Here is a 20,997-nt window from a genome sequence, read left to right on the forward strand (position 1 = left end):
CCAGTGTGTGATGTTCCCATCCTAGGTCAAAGTGTTCTTGTTGTTCAATTCCCACCTATGAGTGAGAACATGCAGTGTTTGGTTACCTATCCTTGCAATAGTTTGCTCAGAATGATGGTTTCCACCTTCATCCATGTCCCTACAGAGGACATGAACTCATCTTTTTTTATGGCTGCATAGTATTCCATGGTGTGTATGTGCCACATTTTCTTAATCCAGTCTATCATTGATGGACATTTGGGTTGGTTCCAAGTCTTTGCTACTGTGAATAGTGCCGCAATAAACATACATGTGCATGTGTCTTTATAGCAGCATGATTTATAATCCTTTGGGAATATCCCCAGTAATGGGATTGCTGGGTCAAACGATATTTCTAGTTCTAGATCCTTGAGGAATCGCCACACTGTCTTCCACAATGGTTCAACTAGTTTACAGTCCCACCAGCAGTGTAAAAGTGTTCCTGTTTCTCCACATCCTTTCCAGCACCTGTTGTTTCCTGACTTTTTAATGATCACCATTCTAACTGGTGTGAGATGGTATCTCATTGTGGTTTTGATTTGCATTTCTCTGATGGCCAGTGATGATGAGCATTTTTTCATGTGTCTGTTGGCTGCATAAATGGGATCTTCTTTTGAGAAGTGTCTGCTCATATCCTCTGCCCACTTTTTGATGGGGTTGATTTTTTCTTGTAAATTTGTTTAAGTTCTTTGTAGGTTCCGGATATTAGCCCTTTGTCAGATGGGTAGATGGTAAAAATTTTCTCCCATTCTGTAGGTTGCCTGTTCACTCTGATGGTAGTTTCTTTTGCTGTGCAGAAGCTCTTTAGTTTAATTAGATCCCATTTGTCAATTTTGGCTTTGGTTGCCATTGCTTTTGGTGTTTTAGACATGAAGTCCTGTGCCCATGCCTGTGTCCTGAATGGTATTGCCTAGATTTTCTTCTAGGGTTTTTATGGTTTTTAGTCTAGCATTTAAGTCTTTAATCCATCTTGAATTAATTTTTGTATGAGGTGTAAGGAAGGGATCCAGTATCAGCTTTCTACATATGGCTAGTCAGTTTTCCCAGCACCATTTATTAAACAGGGAATCCTTTCCCCATTTCTTGTTTTTGTCAGGTTTGTCAAAGATCAGATGGTTGTAGATGTGTGGTATTATTTCTGAGGGCTCTATTCTGTTCCATTGGTCTATATCTCTGTTTTGATACCAGTACCCTGCTGTTTTGGTTACAGTAGCCTTGTAGTATAGTTTGAAGTCAGGTAGCATGATGCCTCCAGCTTTGTTCTTTTTGCTTAGGATTGTTTTGGCAATGCTGGCTCTTATCTGGTTCCATATGAGCTTTAAAGTAGTTTTTTCCAATTCTGTGAAGAAAGTCATTGGTAGCTTAATGGGGATGGCATTGAATCTATAAATTACCTTGGGCAGTATGGCCATTTTCACAATATTGATTCTTCCTATCCATGAGCACGGAATGTTCTTCCATTTGTTTGTGTCCTCTTTTATTTCGTTGAGCAATGCTCTGTAGTTCTCCTTGAAGAGGTCCTTCACATCCCTTGTAAGTTGGATTCCTAGGTATTTTATTCTCTTTGAAGCAATTGTGAATGGGAGTTCACTCATGATTTGGCTGTTTCTCTGTTATTGGTGTATAAGAATGTTTGTGATTTTTGGACATTGATTTTATATCCTGAGACTTTGCTGAAGTTGCTTATCAGCTTAAGGAAATTTTGGGCTGAGACGATGGGGTTTTCTAAGCATATAATCATGTCACCTCCAAACAGGGACAATTTGACTTCCTCTTTTCCTAATTGAATACCCTTTATTTCTTTCTCTTGCCTGATTGCCCTAGCCAGAACTTCCAATACTGTGTTGAATAGGAGTGATGAAAGAGGGCATCCCTGTCTTGTGCCAGTTTTCAAAGGGGATGTTTCCAGTTTTTGCCCATTCAGTATGATATTGGCTGTGGGTTTGTCATAAATAGCTCTTAATATTTTGAGGTACGTCCCATCAGTAACTAATTTATTGAGAGTTTTAGCATGAAGGGCTGTTGAATTTTATCAAAGGCCTTTTCTGTATCTATTGAGATAATCATGTGGTTTTTGTCTTTGATTCTGTTTATATGATGGATTACGTTTATTGATTTGGGTATGTTGAACCAGCCTTGCATCCCAGGGATGAAGCCAACTTGATCGTGGTGGATACACTTTTTGATGTGCTGTTGGATTCAGTTTGCCAGTATTTTATTGAGGATTTTTGCATCGATGTTCATCAGTGATATTGGTCTAAAATTCTTTTTTTGTGTCTTTCTGCGAGGCTTTGGTATGAGGATGATGTTGGCCTCATGAAATGAATTAGGAAGGATTCCCTCTTTTTCTGTTGATTGGAATAGTTTCAGAAGGAAAGCTCTTCTTTGTACCTCTGGTAGAATTTAGCGGTGAATCTGTCTGGTCCTGAACTTTTTTTGGTTGGTAGGCTATTGGTATTGCCTCAATTTCAGAACCTGATGTTGGTCTATTCAGGGATTCAGCTTCTTCCTGGTTTAGTCTTGGGAGGTTGTATATGTGTCCAGGAATTTCTCCATTTCTTCTAGATTTTCTAGTTTATTTGCGTAGAGGTGTTTATAGCGTTCTTTGATGGTAGTTTGTGTTTCTGTGGGATCGGTGGTGATATCCCCTTTATCATTTTTTATTCCATCTATTTGATTCTTCTCTCTTCTTTATTAGTCTCTTTAGTGGTCTATCAATTTTGTTGATCTTTTCAAAAAACCAGCTCCTGGATTCACCGATTTTTTTGAAGGGTTTTTTGTGTCTCTATCTCTTTCAGTTCTGCTCTGATCTTAGTTATTTCTTGCCTTCTGCTAGCTTTTGAATGTGTTTGCTCTTGCTTCTCTAGTTCTTTTAATTGTGATGTTAGGGTATCAATTTTAGATCTTTCCTGCTTTCTTTTGAGGGCAGTTAGTGCTACAAATTTCCCTCTATACACTGCTTTAAATGTGTCCCAGAGATTCTGGTATGTTGTGTCTTTGTTCTCATTGGTTTCAAAGAACATCTTTATTTCTGCCTTCATTTCGTTATGTACCCAGTAGTCATTCAAGAGCAGGTTGTTCAATTTCCATGTAGTTGAGTGGTTTTGAGCGAGTTTCTTCTTCCTGAGTTCTAGTTTGATTGCACTGTGGTCTGAGAGACAGTTTGTTATAATTTCTGTTCTTTTACATTTGCTGAGGAGTGCTTTACTTCCAACTATGTGGTCAATTTTGGAATAAGTACTATGTGGTGCTGAGAAGAATGTATATTCTGTTGATTTGGGGTGGAGAGTTCTGTAGATGTCTATTTGGTCCACTTGGTCCAGAGCTGAGTTCACGTCCTGGATATCCTTGTTAACTTTCTGTCTCGTTGATCTGTCTAATGTTGACAGTGAGGTGTTAAAGTCTCCCATTATTATTGTGTGGGAGTCTAAGTCTCTTTGTAGGTCTCTAAGGACTTGCTTTATGAATCTGGGTGTTCTTGTATTGGGTGCATATATGTTTAGGATAGTTAGCTCTTGTTGAATTGATCCCTTTACCATTATGTAATGGCCTTGTCTCTTTTGATCTTTGTTGCTTTAAAGTTTGTTTTATCATAAGAGACTAGGATTGCCACCCCTGCCTTTTCTTTGTTTTCCATTTGCTTGGTAGGTCTTCCTTTATCTCTTTATTTTGAGCCTATGTGCGTCTCTGCACATGAGATGCGTCTCCTGAATACAGCACACTCATAGGTCTTGACTCTTTATCCAATTTGCCAGTCTGTGTCTTTTAATTGGAGCATTTAGCCCATTACATTTAAGATTAATATTGTTATGTGTGAATTTGATCCTCTCATTATGATATTAGCTGGTTATTTTGCTCATTAGTTGATGCAGTTTCTTCCTAGCATTGATGGTCTTTCCAATGTAGCACGTTTTTGCAGTAGCTGGTACCAGTTGTTCCTTTCCATGTTTAGTGCTTCCTTCAGGAGCTCTTGTAAGGCAGGCCTGGTGGTGACAAAATCTCTCAGCATTTGTTTGTCTGTAAAGGATTTTATTTCTCCTTCACTTATGAAGCTTAGTTTGGATATGAAATTCTGGGTTGAAAATTATTTTCTTTAAGAATGTTGAATATTGGCCCCCACTCTCTTCTGGCTTGCAGAGTTTTTGCCGAGAGATCTGCTATTACTCTGATGGGCTTCCCTTTGTGGGTATCCCGACCTTTCTCTGTGACTGCCCTTAACATTTTTTCCTTCATTTCAACTTTGGTGAGTCTGACAATTATGTGTGTTGGAGTTGCTCTTCTCAAGGAGTATCTTTGTGGTGTTTGCCATAATTCTTTGCTTTGATACTTTGAGGCATTTTGTGAAGAAATGTGAGAATGAAACTAGATTAGGTGCTATTTATACCTATTGAATCTCTGGTTCCCTTGAAAATCTAGATGAAGACAGACCTGAAAGTTCCTTTTTAAAAATTTTTAATTATTTTATTTATTTTTGAGATGGAGTTTTGCTCTAGTTGCCCAGGCTGAGTGCAATGGCACAATCTTGGCTCACTGCAATTTCCGCCTCCCGGGTTCAAGTGATTCTGCTCCCTGAGGCTGCTGAGTAGTTGGGATTACAGGTGCCCACCACCACACTTGGCTAATTTTTTGTTTTTTTTAGTAAAGACAGGGTTTCACCATGTTGGCCAGGCTGGTCTTGAACTCCTGACCTTAGGTGATTCACCCGCCTCAGCCTCCCAAAGTGCTGGGATTACAGGTGTGAAAATTATTAAAATATAAATATATATTCTCCTAGAAACTGTTTATGGTGTCCAAAGTAAAATTGTATTTAGGTACCATGTAGGTAACTTGTTCATATATTTACCAAACATTTGTGTATCTATTATGGGGATATAAAGGTGATGATTAAGTTCTTGCCTGAGATAACTCATAGAGGAAGACATTTCTGTAGACCAGTAATTGGAATGGTGAAAAGTAATAGTGGATGTTTGTACAGAGTGCAGAAGGAGAATAGAAAAGGTAGCAATTAACTCGTAAGTGGGTTGGGGAAGCTTTCCTGGAAGAGGTGACATTGGAGCTCTTAGGCAGACAAGTAGGACTTTGTCAGGCCTATAAGAGATCTATTGGGTATTCTTTTCTTGGTGGAGGTAATAGGGGCATAAGGTGAAAGTTTGAAAGCGTGGTGTGCTCAGAGTGACATCAGGGTATATGTGAGAAAGACAGGCATGGATTATGAAGTTTTATGTAGCACACTGACTCATTGGAAATGTAATAGGTCAGCAGTTTTTAACATGCTTAGGTCACAGACGTATTCCATAGTATTCTAGAAAGTATGTGTACCATAATGTAAATACTCAAATATTTGCATCTACTCTGAAGCCCATTGATGTATCCCTCCCGCAAAACAACTGCTCTTGTAGGTGTAGAGAAGCCAGTGAACAATTTTGAGTAAAGGAATGATATCAGATTTTATTTTGCTGTGGGGCCTCTGTGAAGAATGAACTGCAACAGTTGTACCTCCTCACAGAGGAGGTAGCTGTTACTGTTTTATATAGTTGGTGTTCTACAAGGAGAAATGGGAGGCTGGGTGTGGTGGCTCACGCCTGTAATCCTAGCATTTTGGGAGGCTGAGGAGGCGAATTGCTTGAGCTCAAGAGTTTGAGACCAGCCTAAGCAACATGGTGGAACCCCCCTATAGTAAAATACAAAAAAATTAATCAGGCGTGGTGGCATGTGCCTGTAGTCCCAGCTACTTGGGAGACTGAGGAATGAGAATCGCTTGAACCCAGGAGGTGGAGATTGCAGTTGCAGTGAGCCACGATCATGCCACTGCACTGCACTCCAGCGTGGGCGACAGAGTGAGACTTCATCTCAAAAAAAAAAAAGAGAGAAATTGGAGAGAGCAATATTTAAAGCTAAAAATTGTTTAGAATTGTAAGGAGCAGATTAAGTCCCTATAGTCCTTCTCAGTGGGGGGTTTCATGAGATAATTATCATATATTCCTAAGGCTATGGTTCTTAAAGCAGGAGCTCCTTCCTGATCTGTAGGATCAACATCACCTGGGAATGTATTAGAAATGCCGATTCCTGGCAAGACCCCAGACCTGGTGACTCAGAAATTGGGTGTGGAATCTAGAAGTCTGTACTGTAATAAGTTCCCAAATGTTTGTGTTGCAAGCTAAAGTTTGAGAACTTCTGCTCTAGGGCATTCATGGTACACATACCCCTTATACATATGGCATAGCATTTGAACAATCTTTGGGAAAATTACGATGGTAGTCACTCTTAAATCATTTTTTATTCTTCATTTTGGTTGTGCCTAGAAGTAAACAGTGTATCCGTAAGTAGAAAAATATAAATAGATAATTCAGTATATTCTAGTAAAATTACTGAACATTAAATATAAAGTAATAAAGCAGCCAGAGAGAGAAAAGTCATTTATAACTGAACAGCCGTTAATTTAGCATACTTAGCAAGAGCATTAATAGAAGCCAAAACCCAATAGAATAATATCATTAAAGTGCCAAGGAAAAATAAAATAACTTTCAAAACTGTCATTCTAAAGGAAGAAATATATTTTCAGATGGAGATGAAGAGTTTACCACTCATAGACCATTAGCTAAAGAACTACTTACCGGAGGTAGTTGTACTTTATAAGAGGAGGTTGAACTCAGAGCTTAGAAAATGATGCAAGACACAAAGTTAGCACAGAAATTGATAAACCTATAGACAAATTTGGACAACTTGATTGTATACAACAGCATAACAAACACACAAGAATTAATTACTGTTCTAGAAAAAAAAATGTAAGACAGGAGGGGTGTTAATCTGAATTACTGTTTTTTGAGGTCTGGTTCTTAAAAAGGAGAGTAATAATACTGATTCTACTTACAAGTAATCCTATTAAAAATTTAAGTAAAACTAAGCTGGCTGTGGTGGCACGTGCCAATAGTCCCAGCTACTCAGGAGATCAAGGTGAGAGGATTGCTTGAGCCTAGGAGTCCAAGACCAGCTTGGGCAACATAGCAAGACTGTCTTCATTAAAAAAAAAAAAAAAGTGCACCTTCCATGTCATTAGAGTAAGTGGAGGAAAGGCAGTAGAGAAAACAGTCCACTAGAATGTAGGAAAAGAGGAAAAAGAAGGCTGGGTGCGGTGGCTCATGCCTGTAATCCCAACACTTTGGGAGGCCGAGGCAGGTGGATCACTTTAAGGTCAGAAGTTTGAGACCAACCTGGCCAACATGTTAAAACCCCGTCTCCACTAAAAATACAAAAATTAGCCAGACGTGGTGGCGGGCGCCTGTAATCCCAGCTACTTGGCAGTCTGAGGCAGGAGAATCGCTTGAACCCACGAGTGGAGGTTGCAGTGAGTCGAGACCCCACCACGGCACTCCAGCCTGGGCGAGAGAGTGAGATTCTGTCTTCAAAAATAAATAAATACATAAATAAAATTTAAAAAGGGGGGGCGGGAAAGCAAAGAAAACACATAGTATAGTATAAACAAAGTAAGGCATTGGAAATAATTTCAACTTTATGAGTTATATAAATCAGTTTATATAAATGTAAACAGATTAAACTTACCAGAGAAAACAGAGATGCCAGAATGAGATTGTTTTATTTAAAGGCAGCAAACAAAATAATTATATTGCTATTTATGAGTAAGGAATCTGAAACATTCTGTTTTTTTTTTTTTTCTTTTGAGACGGAGTCTCGCTCTGTTGCACAGGCTGGAGTGCAGTGGTGCAATCTTGGCTCACTGCAAGCTCCGCCTCCCGGGTTCATGCCATTCTCCTGCATCAGCCTCCTGAGTACCTGGGACTACAGGCGCCCACCACCGCGCCCGGCTAATTTTTGTATTTTTAGTAGAGACGGGGTTTCACCTTGTTAGCCAGGATGGTCTCGATCTCCTGACCTCATGATCTGCCTGCCTCGGCCTCCCAGAGTGCTGGGATTACAGATGTGAGCCACCATGCCCGGCCGTGAATCTGAAACATTCTAACACAAGGAACCAAAAGAAAGCTGGCATAAGTATATGAATTTTGAGAAAAATTAGACTAGGCAGAAGTATAGTCAAGGATAAAGAGATTCATTCACAAGGAATGAGATAATTTACTAGGAAGACTTAAGTATTTCTAGGAGGTTGCAGTGAGCGGAGATGGCAACACTGCACTCCAGCCTGGGCAACAGAGCAAGACTCTGTCTCAAAATCAGAAACAAAAAGAAGTGAGGTTGAAGTGAATGATCTAAGTATTTAACATAAGCATTCCAAAGAAAGAAGAAAATGATGATGCTAAAAGTAGAAATTAATGATAGAAAACAAACAATAGAGAGGCTCAATGAAACCAAAATCTGTTTCTTTGAAAAGACTGATGAAAAGATGAGCCTCTAAAAAGATGAATCAAGGGCCAGGTGTGGTGGCTCATTCCTGTAACACCATCGCTTTGGGAGGCTGAGGCAGGTGGATCACCTGAGGTCGGGAGTTCGAGACCAGCCTGGCCAATATGATGAAACTCCATTTCTACTAAAAATACAAAAAATTAGCCAGGTGTGGTGGTGTGCGCCTGTTGTCCTAACACTTGAGAGACTGAGGCAGGAGAATCACTTGAGCCAGGGAGGCAGAGGTTGCAGTGAGCCGACATCGCGCCACTGTACTCCAACCTGGGTGATAGAAAAAAAACAAAAACAAACAACGAAGAATCAAGGAAAAAGAAGGCACAAGTAATGTTATTTAAAATGTGAAGAACAATAACTACAAGTTTAATAGAGCTTCAAATAAAATATATAAAGTTTTATGCCAGTACATTTGAAATGACATAGGAACAGACAAAACTGGCTATTTTCTAGAAAAATATACCAAACAAAACTGAAATAATTTATTTCAAGAATAGATTGAAATCCTGAATAGATGTAATATCAATAAAATTAAAATCAGTAATTAAAAATATACCTCTTCCTTCCACATAGAGCCATCAGATGAGTTTACGAAGTTGTACTATACCGTTAAGACACAAATTGTTCATATTTTATATAATTTTCAAAGAATAGAGAAAGAGGAAAAGTTACTCAGTTTAATAAATTTTGAAGCCAGTATAACCCTCATACCAGCAATGGCCAAAGACAGTATGAGAGAGGATATTGGCCTTTGTCAATTTTATTTGTTTAGAATTTTTATCTAGGTACCTTAGTTATAAAATAAATTTAAGTTATTTAAAAAATTTGTATTAATAGAAAATTCAAGCATATAGAAAAGCAGATCTAAGTGGAATATTGAACCCCATTCTACTCATCATCCAGCTTCAGAAATGACCACCTCATGGTTAATGTTATTTTATTTAGATGCCCATTTACTTCTCTTTTCATATTATTTGAGAGCAGATTCTATAATTACCACATGCAATCTGTAAATATTTTAATGTATGTCTTTAAAAGACAGGTAAAAAAACTATAATACTATTATTACATCTAAAGATACTTTTTTGTTTGTTTTAGAGACAGGGTCTTACTCTGTTTTCTAGGCTGGAGTGCAGTGTCCAGATTATAGCTCACTATAGCTTCAAACTCCTGGGCTCAAGCAATCCTCCTGCCTTAGCTTCCTGAGTAGCTAGGACTACAGGTTTGCACCACCCCTTTGGCTAATTTATTTTTGGTAGAGATAGGGTCTTGCCATGTTGCCCAGGCTGGTCTCAAATTCCTGGCCTCAAGTGATCCTCTTGCCTTGGCCTTCCAAAAGTGCTGGGATTATAGGCATGAGCCACTGTGCCTGGCCTAAAAATAATTATTTATTTATATATTTATTTTTTTGAGATCAGTCTCACTCTGTCGCCCAGGCCAGAGTGCAGTGGCAAGATTTCAGCTCACTGTAGCCTCAAGCTCCAGGGCTCAAGTGATTCTCCCACCTCAGCTTCCTGAGGAGCTGGGATCACAAGCGCTCATCACCACACCTGGCTAATTTGTGTCTTTTTTTTTTTTTTTTTTTTTTTTGTAGAGATGGGGTTTTGCCATGCTGCCCAGGCTGGTCTCAAACTCCTAGGCTCAAGCAGTCCACCCCTTAATCTCTCAAAGTGCTAGGATTACAGGGCTGAGTTATCACACCTAGCCCCAAAATGATTTTTTTAAATATCAAATTGAATATCTGTAATCAGTGTTCAAATTGTCAATGGTCTCAAAAGTTTTATGTTTAAGTTTTAAAATACTTTAAATCAACATCCATGTAAGGTCCTTACAGGGCAATTGGTTGATCTCTCAAGTATCTTTTATACAAAGATAATGTATTCTCTCTTCTCCATTTCCAAGAAATTACTGGGACTTAGAGGTTTAATCAGATTTTAGTTTTTTAAGTTTTGGCAGGGTTCTTATAGGTGGTGGTGTGTTTTTCCACCAGGAATTACATATATGGATATGTTTTTGTGTGAAACTTAGCAGCCATTTGTTTGTAATTTATTAATTCAGTAGGGGTTCAAAATGATAGTGTTCTAATTTTGTCATTTTATTTATTATCTGTAAAATCTGTAGAGATAAACTTGTATATCTACTGTTTTGTTACCCAGAGATGGAGTTGCCATAGGAAACGCAGGATAAATGCTTCATTCTTTCTCTTTATGTGTGAATGTTCAAAAATGAGTTGATTCCCTAGCATCCTTCAAAGCTACTTAAAACAATTTTTAAAAGAATTATGAATCATGGATATATGTGTTTAGATATATTTGGTTTATATATGATGTATTTTGACTATTGATATACATACCATCAGAATCCACTGGACCCAATTTTAATTTTTGAGTTTCTTTTTTAAGCAGGCTTTTATCCTGTGTTAAGAAATCTTGTGAAGAACAAAGAGGGCTGGGCACGGTGGCTCACGCCTGTAATCCCAGCACTTTGGGAGGCTGAGGCAGGTGGATCACTTGAGGTCAGGAGTTTCAGACCAGCCTGGCCAACATGGTGAAACTCTGTCTACTAAAAATACAAAAATTAGCTGGGCATGCTGGCAGGTGCCTGTAATCCCAGCTACTCGGGAGGCTGAGGTAGGAGAATTGTTTGAACCTGGGAGGCGAGGTTAGAATGAGCTGAGATTGTGCCATTGCAATCCAGCCTGGGTGACAACAGTGAAACTCTGTCTCAAGAAAACAAAGAAAATTTATTTTTTATTAACAGATTATAGTAGCTTTATTGATGTATAATTGACACACAGTTAATTGCACATATTTGAAGTGGCTTGATAAATTTTGATATATCTACACTTGTGAAACTGTCACCACAATCAATGAATGGATCTGTTTCCACCACCTTTTCTCCACTGTAGGCAACTCCTGATGTACTTTATGTCACTATAAAATAGTTTGCATTTTCTAGAGTTTTATATAGATGAATCATACAGTATGCACTCTTTTTTTTTGTCTGGCTTTTTTTACTCAGAATAATTATTTTTACAGTCATTCATGTTATGTGGATCCTTTGATTGTGGTGTTCATTTTTTTCACTTTTTTTTTTTTTTTTTTGAGACAGAGTCTCATGCTGTTGCCCAGGCTGGAGTGCAATGGTGTGATCTCAGCTCACTGCAACCTCTGCCTCCTGGGTTCAAGTGATTCTCCTGCCTCAGCCTCTTAAGTAGCTGGGATTACAGGCATGCACCACTATGCCTGGCTAATTTTTGTATTTTTAGTAGAGACGGGGTTTTACCATGTTGGCCAGGCTGGTCTCGAACTCCTGACTTCGTGATTCACCCACCTTGGCCTCCCAAACTGCTGAGATTATATAGGTGTGAGCCACCGCACCCGGCCCATTTTTTTCACTTTTATGTGGTGTTCATTCCTTTTTATTGCTGGGTAGTATTCCATTGTATGGATATGCCACAATTTGTTTAGCTGTTTGCCTGCTGATGAACATTTGGGTTGTTACTAGTTTTGGGCTCATAAAAATAAAACTACTGTGAACAGTTGTCTGTACATCTTTGTATGGACCTATGCTTTCATTTCTCTTGGGTTAATATCTAGGAATAGAATGGCTGCATCATATGGTAATTAAATGTTTTACCTTTTAAGAAATTGCCAAACTATGTTCCAACATGGTTGTTTTGTTTTACATTTCTTTTTTTTTTTTTTTTTTTTGAGACCACATGTCACTGTCACCCTAATGGTATGATCTTGGTTTACCACAACCTCTGCCTCCCAGGTTCAAGTGATTCTCCTGCCTCAGCTTCCTGAGTAGTTGGAATTACTGGCACTTGCCATTAATGCCTGGCTAATTTTTGTATTTTTAGTAGAGATGGGGTTTCACCATGTTGGCCAGGCTAGTCTTGAACTCCTGACCTCAGGTGATCTGCCTGCCTCAGCCTCCCAAAGTACTGGGATTACAGACATAAGTCTCCACGTCTGGCCTTGTTTTACATTTCAACCAACAGTGTATGAAAGTTCCAATTCTTCCATGTTCTCATTAACACTTGGTATGGTCAGTTTTGACCATTCTAATAGGGGTGGTAGTATGACCTTGTCGTTTTAATTTGCATTTTTCCAATGACCAGTGATACTGAGCAGTTTTTTTTTTTTTTTCTTTTTGAGACCGAGTCTCACTCTGTCACCCAGGCTGGAGTGCAGTGGCACCATCCCAGCTCACTGTAACCTCCATCTTCCGAGTTCAAGCAATTCTCCTGCCTTAGCCTCCCGAGTAACTGGGATTACAGGTGAGCACTGCCACACCCAGCTGATTTTTATATTTTTTTTAGTAGAGATGGGGTTTTACCATGCTGGCTAGGCTGGTCTCGAACTCCTGACTTCAAGTGATACACCCACCTCAGCCTCCCAGAGTGCTGGGATTATAGGTGTGAGCCACCATGCCTGGCCTCCGAGCATTTTTTAGTGTTGTTACTTGCTATTTATGTATCTTTTCTGGTTAATATCTAAATCATTTGCATGTTTTTAATTGGGTTGTTTTCTTAAAGTTGTTTTGAGAGATCTATATGTGTGTGTGTGTGTATGTGTATATGTGTATGTGTATATGTGTGTGTATGTATATATGTACGTGTATATTATAGTGTGTGTATATATATACTTGATACAAGTTCCTTATCAGATATGTGATTTGAAAATATTTTTTTCCCAGTCTTTGGCTGGTCTTTTTTCTAACAGTGCCCATCCCTTCTAACAGTGTTTTTTGTACAGAAGTTTTAGATTTTGATGAAGTCTAATTTTTCAGTTTGTTCTTTTCTGGGTTGTGCTTTTGATGTAAGAAATCTCTGCCTAACCCAAGGTTGCAAAGATTTTCTCCCAGAGGTTTTAGTTAGATTTTATATTTATAACTGAGATCCAATTTGAATTAAATTTAATATTTATTCAAGGTATCTGTCAAAAAAAAATTTTTTTTTCGGCAAATGGTTATTTAGTGGTTCCAACATTTGTTGAAAAGACAAAATCATGAACATATTTTTCTGCATCCATCATCAAGCATGTTCTCTTGATACTCACTTGGGAGCTCTCAACTGCTTATTTTAAAGTAAAATATAGGCTGGACATGGTGACTCATGCCTGTAATCCTAGCACTTAGGGAGGCCAGGGCAGGTGGATCACTTGAATTCAGGAGTTCAAGACCAGCCTGGGCAATATAACAAAACCCCATCTCTACAAAAATTCATAAATCAGCTGGCTGTGGTGGCTCACGCCTCTGGTCCCAGCTACTTGGGAGGCTGAGGCCTCAGGAGGACTGCTTGAGCCCAGGAGGCAGAGGTTGCAGTGACCTGTGATCACACCATTGCACTCCAGCCTGGGGGACACAGCAAGACTCTGTCTTTAAAAAAAAAAAAGTCAAATATAAATATATGAGTATTTATGTATTGATTTTAAAAGGAAAGAAATAAATGTAAATAGATACTTTTATAGCTTTTTTGACAATTAAACATGATACCAGTTGGAAAACATGATTCAGTTGGAAAACATGAAAAATTAAATGGATACTTACATCTATTTATAATAATAATCATAAGCAATAGAGTAGGAGAAGCAAGCTAATTTGTACCCAGAGTACACTGCATTGATTAAGGTGAAATTGATCACCAGCCACTAGACCAGGACAAAGTGGTTGTTTTTGGAGACATACCAATTAAATTGTCAATTTAATTGCCCCCATCTTTCCCTGTTCTTGCCACAGTTTTGCCAATGTTTTGAGTTTGGAATGGGACAAAGTATTTCTTTTTGGTTATTCCCTACAGGAGATGCTTAGGGAACAGTGAAAAGTGTTCTATCCTTTTTGTACTGCATTTGGCTGTCTTTTCTCTTGTGATACCTAAGAGATTGGGGAGGCACTTCAGGATCGTAAGAACCCAGACATTTCCTTATTGTATTATTTCATCCAATTTAAAAATTCAGTAAAAATGAATTAATCCAATTACTGCATCTGAAACTTTAATAGTTTCTCAGTTACATATGTTTTCTGTTGTAGAGTTAAACAGTCTAAAACCCAATCCCAGGGTAATGCTTGATCCAGTAGGGGAAGATGGATTTATTTTCATTATGATAATACTAGTTCTTTTATTGTCTGCTTTTTATTTTATTTTTACATTTATTTTTATTTTTTTTTTAAGAGATGGGGTCTCACTATGTTGCCCAGGCTGGAGTGCAGTGGCTGTTTACAGATATGATCCCACTATTGATCAGCATGAAGTTTTGAACCTGCTCCATTCTGAACTGGGCTGTTTCATCCCTTCTTAGGCAGCCTGATGGCCTCTCATTCCTAGGAGGTCACCATATTGCTACCGAACGTAGTGTGGACACCCGACCAGCATAGTGCACTACAACCCAGAACTCCTGGGCTCAATCAGTACTGCCACCTCAGCTTCCCAAGTAGGTAGGACCGCAGATGGATGCCAACATGTCTGGCCCACTGGCTTTTTAAAAAATAAATTGTTTGTCATCATTTCCATTATAACAAGACTATTCATAGTTTTATTCATGAAAACAAATTTTCAAGGCAATATTTGTGATGATAAAGCACAATGCTTTATTAGGGAAAAATAAAGCAATTTAGTATAATTAGAGACTTAGTGCATACCAACATTAAACAATGATAAAATGCTATTAAAATGTTTTGAGTGGTTCTTTACTAGTTGTTTGGAAAACTTTTTGAATGTTTAAACTATCAGAATTCTTAATTTATATATAAAAGATTAGACCTAGTATTCATAGTAGGAAATGGTGTATCATTAAAATATAAGAATAGGTTAATTTGTAATAGGTTTGTATTTTCAGCCTTTCAGGTGCCCTTTCAAGCTTGTGGGTTTAAGTTTGATTATATTGGGAAAACCTAGCTAACTAGCACATCAGGGTTAGGGAGAGGCTTGCTGAAGTAACTTCAGGCAATTGATTGAACTGAGAATTTATTATGTAACAAGTCTAGCAGAATTTTATGGGAGCTGGAGAATAGAGAGTTACTCAAGTGAAACAAATTTCATGTTAAAAAATTGGGGGCCAGGCGTGGTGGCTCACGCCTGTAATTCCAGCACTTTGGGAGGTTGAGGTGGATGGATCACTTGAGCCAAGGAGTTCCAGACCAGCCTGCCTAACACAGTGAGAATCCATGTCTACAAAAAATAAAAAAACTATCCAGGCATGGTGGTACATGCCTATAGTCCCACTACTTGGGAGGCTGAGGTGGAAAGATCACTTGAGCCTAGGAGGATGAAGCTGCAGTGAGCCAAGATCGCACCACTGTACTTCAGCCTGGGTGACAGAGTGAGACCCTGTCTCAAAAAAAAAAAAGAAAAAGAAAAATGTTGGCAGTGCTTATGATTCTGTACTGAATGATGTGAACAGATTTCTTAACTTCACACAGAACAGTTTTGGTTGGGGAGGTCAAGAGAGCTCTGTTGGGAGAATTACATGTATTTGTAGGGTATCTTAAAGCCAGTTACTGTGAGTTTTGTTTTGCTTGAGGGATGATTCTTTGTAACTCCTGGGTTCTGAAAAGGAGTTACGTGATAAATTGTGATAAATACATTTTACTGTGATGCTGGAACAATCTGTGGGTGATGGTTAAGAACTCAGGTAGGACTAAATTTGAAAACATAAAATAAATGTTTTGATACTAAGAAATAAGAAGAAACTTCTTTTTTTTTTTTTCCTTTGAACATGGGATAAGAAATCCTAAAATAACAAAAAAGTGGCACATGTGTCCTGGTGCAGTGGCTTACACCTGTAATCCCAGCACTTTGGGAGGCCTAGGCAGGTGGATCACGAGGTCAGGGGTTCGAGACTGGCCTGGCCAATGTGGTGAAACCCCATCTCTACTAGAAATACAAAAATTAGCTGGGTGTGGTGGTGTGCGCCTGTAGTCCCAGCTACTCAGGAGGCTGAAGCAGGAGAATGGCTTGAACCCGGGAGGCAGAGATTGCTGTGAGCCGAGGTGGCGCCACTGCACTCCAGCCTGAGCAACAGAGCAAGACTCCGTCTCAGAAAAAAAAAAAAAATGACACGTGCCTAGTAGATAAGGTTTGGTAGTTGGACAATTTGGGAAGGTTTAAAGAGGTTCCTTATAGTTTTGGCTTTAGATGCTGGTTTTGGTCTCTGTAATATGGAAGGGACATTTAACTAAAAACTTCAGGCCAGGCACCATGGCTCATGCCTGTAATCCCAGCACTTTGGGAGGCTGAAGGGGGCAGATCACTTGAGGTCAGGAGTTCAAGAGTAGCCTGGCCAACATGGCAAAACCCTGTCTCTACTAAAAATACAAAAATTAGCTGGGCGTGGTGGTTGCACGGTTGTAATCCCAGCTACTCTCGAGGTTGAGGCGGGAGAATCACTTGAACCCAGGTGGTGGAGGTTGCAGTGAGCCAAGATTGTGCCACCACACTCCAGCCTGGGCGACAGAGGGAGACTCCGTCTCAAAATAATAAGTAAATAAAATATAAAATAAAAAGTGGGAACCTGCAGATACTATATGTGGCTATAAGGTATTTTGTTACATTATGTAACTATCCATGTACATTGTGAAAGCTTGGGAAGTTACTTTAGGCCTTTCTGTTAACTAAATTACAGAAGAAAAAAAGTATCTGTTTATGTAGTTAAGACGTTGTTGTGTTCTCATTCATCAGGTAATTATTGAACATCTACCTACTTTCAGCATCTGCATGTGTGTGTGAATATTAAATATCACACCAAGACATTGTTCAGAGGAGACAGAATAGTGAGGTGAGATAAATGAGAATGTCTCTGTGGAAGATTAGACTGGAGCATGAACTTGAACTATGAGTAAGATTTGGATGGGATGGAAGTGGGTGGGTGGGAATCACATTTGGAGATGATTAAATTCATAAAACTGGTAATATACAGTGCATCTTCAAGTGACAGTGAGGAGGAGACTTTTAAGGGTGGCATGATAGGTTCCTGTTTGGGTGGAGTGAAAGGTAAGGCTTTAAAGTAAATTGGGACTGTTGTATGGATGGTCATGCTATGTGGGGTTTAAATTTTTTCTTGTAAGCAAGTATTTGAGCAAGATCTTAATATGGTGTTTTACAGCTGGGCATGGTGGCGTGTGCCTGTAGTCCTAACTACTCGGGAAGCTGAGGTGGGAGGATTGCTTGAGCCTAGGAGTTTGAGACTGGCGTGGGCCAACATAGTGAGATCTCATCTCTAAAACCAAACCAAAACAAAACAAAATGGTGTTTTGGGAAAATAATTGTCTGGAATGGCTTGGAGAATCTTATTAGGACTAGGGGCAGAGAAACCAATTACGAAGATTTCATAATGATTGAAAAATGAATGAAAGGGTAGCATATTGAATATCTGCTATGTGCAATGCAGTGTGCTAGGTTTTCATATGTATTATATATTATCTTTCACAGCAACCTTAAGAGGTTGGTGTTAATAAGCCTCTGGTTTTCAAGACACTGAATTTCAGTGAAGTTAATTTTTTTGCTCAAAGAGTCTGCTAACTTTTAGTGGGTATGCATAGATCTACTTCTTTCAAACAGGTACATGTTATATGGCAATACTGTACTTTAATTCCCTATTAATGGAAATCTGGGTTTCCATTTTTTAATTGTTTTACTAGTAATGCTACGATAAATATTCTTACACATATCTTTGTACATAGTTTCTAGTACTGTATTTCTGTGGAAGAAACTCCTAGAAGTGGAACTAAGTTCCTGGATTAAAATGGCCTTTAAAACAAATGATATAGGAGGGAGTATCCTGAATGGGTAATGGATCATGATTGTCGTGACAATTTTTAGAATCTTAGTTAAAGGTACAGTGTACTTGGTACTACATGAAAAAATAATAGAGCATATCCCTGCCAAGTATAACATAAAGCCATGAAATATTAGAATGAAAGGCCCTAAAATAATTAATTCCTTAATTTTACTGTTAAGGCTCTTGAAATCTAGAAAGTTTTTAGTGTTCCTGAAATAGACCAGGGATTAGGATCTAGATACTCAGATTTTTCGTTTACTATTCTAAGTGTAGTGTTTTCCTTTCCTAAAGTAAATTTAAGGAGAAAACAACATTTACATTTCTTTTCTTTTTTTTATTTGAGACGGAGTCTCACTTTGTCACCCAGGCTGGAGTGCAGTGGCGCAATCTCAGCTCACTGCAACTTCCGCCTCCCGGGTTCAAGTGATTCTTGTGCCTCAGCCTCCTGAGTAGCTGGGACTACAGGCACGTGCCACCATGCCCAGCTAATTTTTTTTTTTTTTTTTTTGAGAGGAAGTCTTGGTCTGTTGCCCAGGCTGGAGTGCAATGGCGTGATCTCAGCTCACTGCAACCTCTGCCTCCCAAGTTCAAGCAATTTTCTGCCTCAGCCACCTGAGTAGCTGGGATTACAGGTACCTGCCACCACGCCCAGCTAATTTTTATCTTTTTAGTAGAGATGGGGTTTCACCATCTTGGCCAGGCTGGTTTGAACTCCTGACCTCATGATCCACCCACCTCGGCCTCCCAAAGTGCTGGGATTACAGGTGTAAGCCACCACACCTGACCCTATTTTGTATTTTCAGTAGAGACGAGGTTTCACCATGTTGGCCAGGCGGGTCTTGAACTCCTGGTCTTGAGTAATCCACTTGCCTTGGCCTCCCAAATTGCTGGGATTACAGGCATGAGCCACTGCGCTCAGCCCCACATTTCTTTCCACTGTGTTTGTGTGTGTGTGTGCATGTGCGCACGCCTCACATGCTTGTAAGTGCTGTTTTCTGCCATTTTTACTTAATATTACCTCATAATGGGTTATGAAATTTTGATGGATTCCAAAAGTATTAAATGTTTAGTTACCCTTTCTTTTCCTCCGCTCCTTTCCTATTAACCAAGTAAAGTGATAAACAGGTACATTCTTATGTTTAGATGAGTTAAGATGGGAAAAGAAGATGAGATTTTTATCTTTATTTAAAAGGAAAACGCGATGAGTTACAAAAAAAAAAAAAGATTTCAGAAACAGTGATCTGGAGGATATAGTCCACCCACTTTTTTTGCTATTTGTTTTAAATTGGTAATCTAGAATTATATTTTGTTGGTAAGGTATGGTTTAATTACCCATTCCTTATTGGGCATATTGGCTTTTTTTTTCCAAATCTCAAAACATTTTAAATTTACAATTACTTGTTGCTAGTATTATAGAGGTACAATTGATTTTGGATTTGGCTTTGTATCCTGAAGGATGAAGGAAAGGGTATAATATATACCGAATATCTTGTTAAACTCCCTAATTAGCTCTAGTAGCTTTAGGATTTTCTCTACAGATGATCGTGTCTATGAAAAAAACTTTTTACTTCTCTCTTTTCAATTTTTATGCCTTTGATTTCTTTTCTTTTCTTTTCTTTCTTTTTTTTTTTTGCCTTATGGTGTTGTCTAGGCCTTCAAACCCATTTTGAATAGAAGTGGTAAGAGTGCAATTGAAGTAAAAATAAATGCATAACAATGGTTTTCTTTTCCTCTGCTTTCTGAGTTTGTATAAATTGATGAATTTTCTTTTACCAATATGAAATGTCCTTTATCTCCAGTAATAATACTGTCTCAAAGTCTGCTTCATCTAAAATTTACAGCTTCTCCAGCTTTCTTATAGTGTTTTTACATACTATATTTTTTCTTTTAACATAAATTTCCTTTATAACATACTTTCACCTTTACTTTTAATGTAAATCTTTGTCTCTTAAATAGCATGTAGTTTGGTGCTGCCTTTTTTTTAAAATTTATTCTTACAGTCTCTGCTTTTTAAGTAAGGTGTTTAGTCCATTAATATTTACAGTTATTTATATGGTTAGGTTTATATTTTTATCTTGCTGTTATTTTTTTTTCTTCCCTTTTTTGGCATTCTTTTGGATTGAGTGTTTTTTAGCCCATTAATCTTTGCTTCTTTAGCTGTATACCTTTGCATTCATTTTTTAGTGGTTCCTCTAGGGATTACAATATACACTGCTAACTTTTCATGGTGTTCCAAGAATTAATATTACAGAAATAAACTTTTATATTTGACAACTGTGAAACCAGACTTGGTAATTTTTATAGGGTCTCGTCTCCTACAAGCAAGTTTTCCTTGTTTGTCACCCCACTTAGTGAAGTTCTGAATATAATGACAAAAACTCTAGGGCAAAAATCTTGGTGACTTATTTTGAATTAAAGCTATTTCTCTTCATTCTCATCATATTTGTACCAAAATTCAACATTGCAGCCCTTGATAGCATGCAAGGGAGTTAGATAACAGGAAGCCAAAAGCTCTATTTAGATACTCTGCATATTTTCTTCAAAGTCTAGAATTTGCACATCCTTCAGAGTTGAATAACAAGAAGCAAAAAGGATCATTTACTCACTTTTATTTTGATTTAATCTGGTCCAGAGAAGGATTTCATGATCAGGTCCAGGTTGTCCTGAGAATTTTCTCAATGGACTACATAAGTCTCCTCAGTGAAGTTCTTTGGCTAGCCTTAGCCTGCTTTTCTTACAAATTAGAAATCACATGTACCTAAAGTATTTTTTTCTAGTTCTATATTTGTACTGTCAGTACTTTTTGAAATTTTTTTCTTAAAATACC

At 38.3% G+C, this 20,997-nt stretch overlaps 1 protein-coding gene across 5 annotated transcripts in view; it reads left to right on the top strand.

Annotated features, from left to right (window-relative positions):
* HIKESHI (heat shock protein nuclear import factor hikeshi) overlaps positions 1-20,997 on the top strand; it is a 41,000-nt gene that overhangs the window by 5,219 nt on the left and 14,784 nt on the right. The window lies entirely within an intron of this gene.

Source organism: Macaca mulatta, chromosome 14, assembly GCF_049350105.2.
Source record: "Macaca mulatta isolate MMU2019108-1 chromosome 14, T2T-MMU8v2.0, whole genome shotgun sequence".
NCBI classification, from domain to species: domain Eukaryota; kingdom Metazoa; phylum Chordata; class Mammalia; order Primates; family Cercopithecidae; genus Macaca; species Macaca mulatta.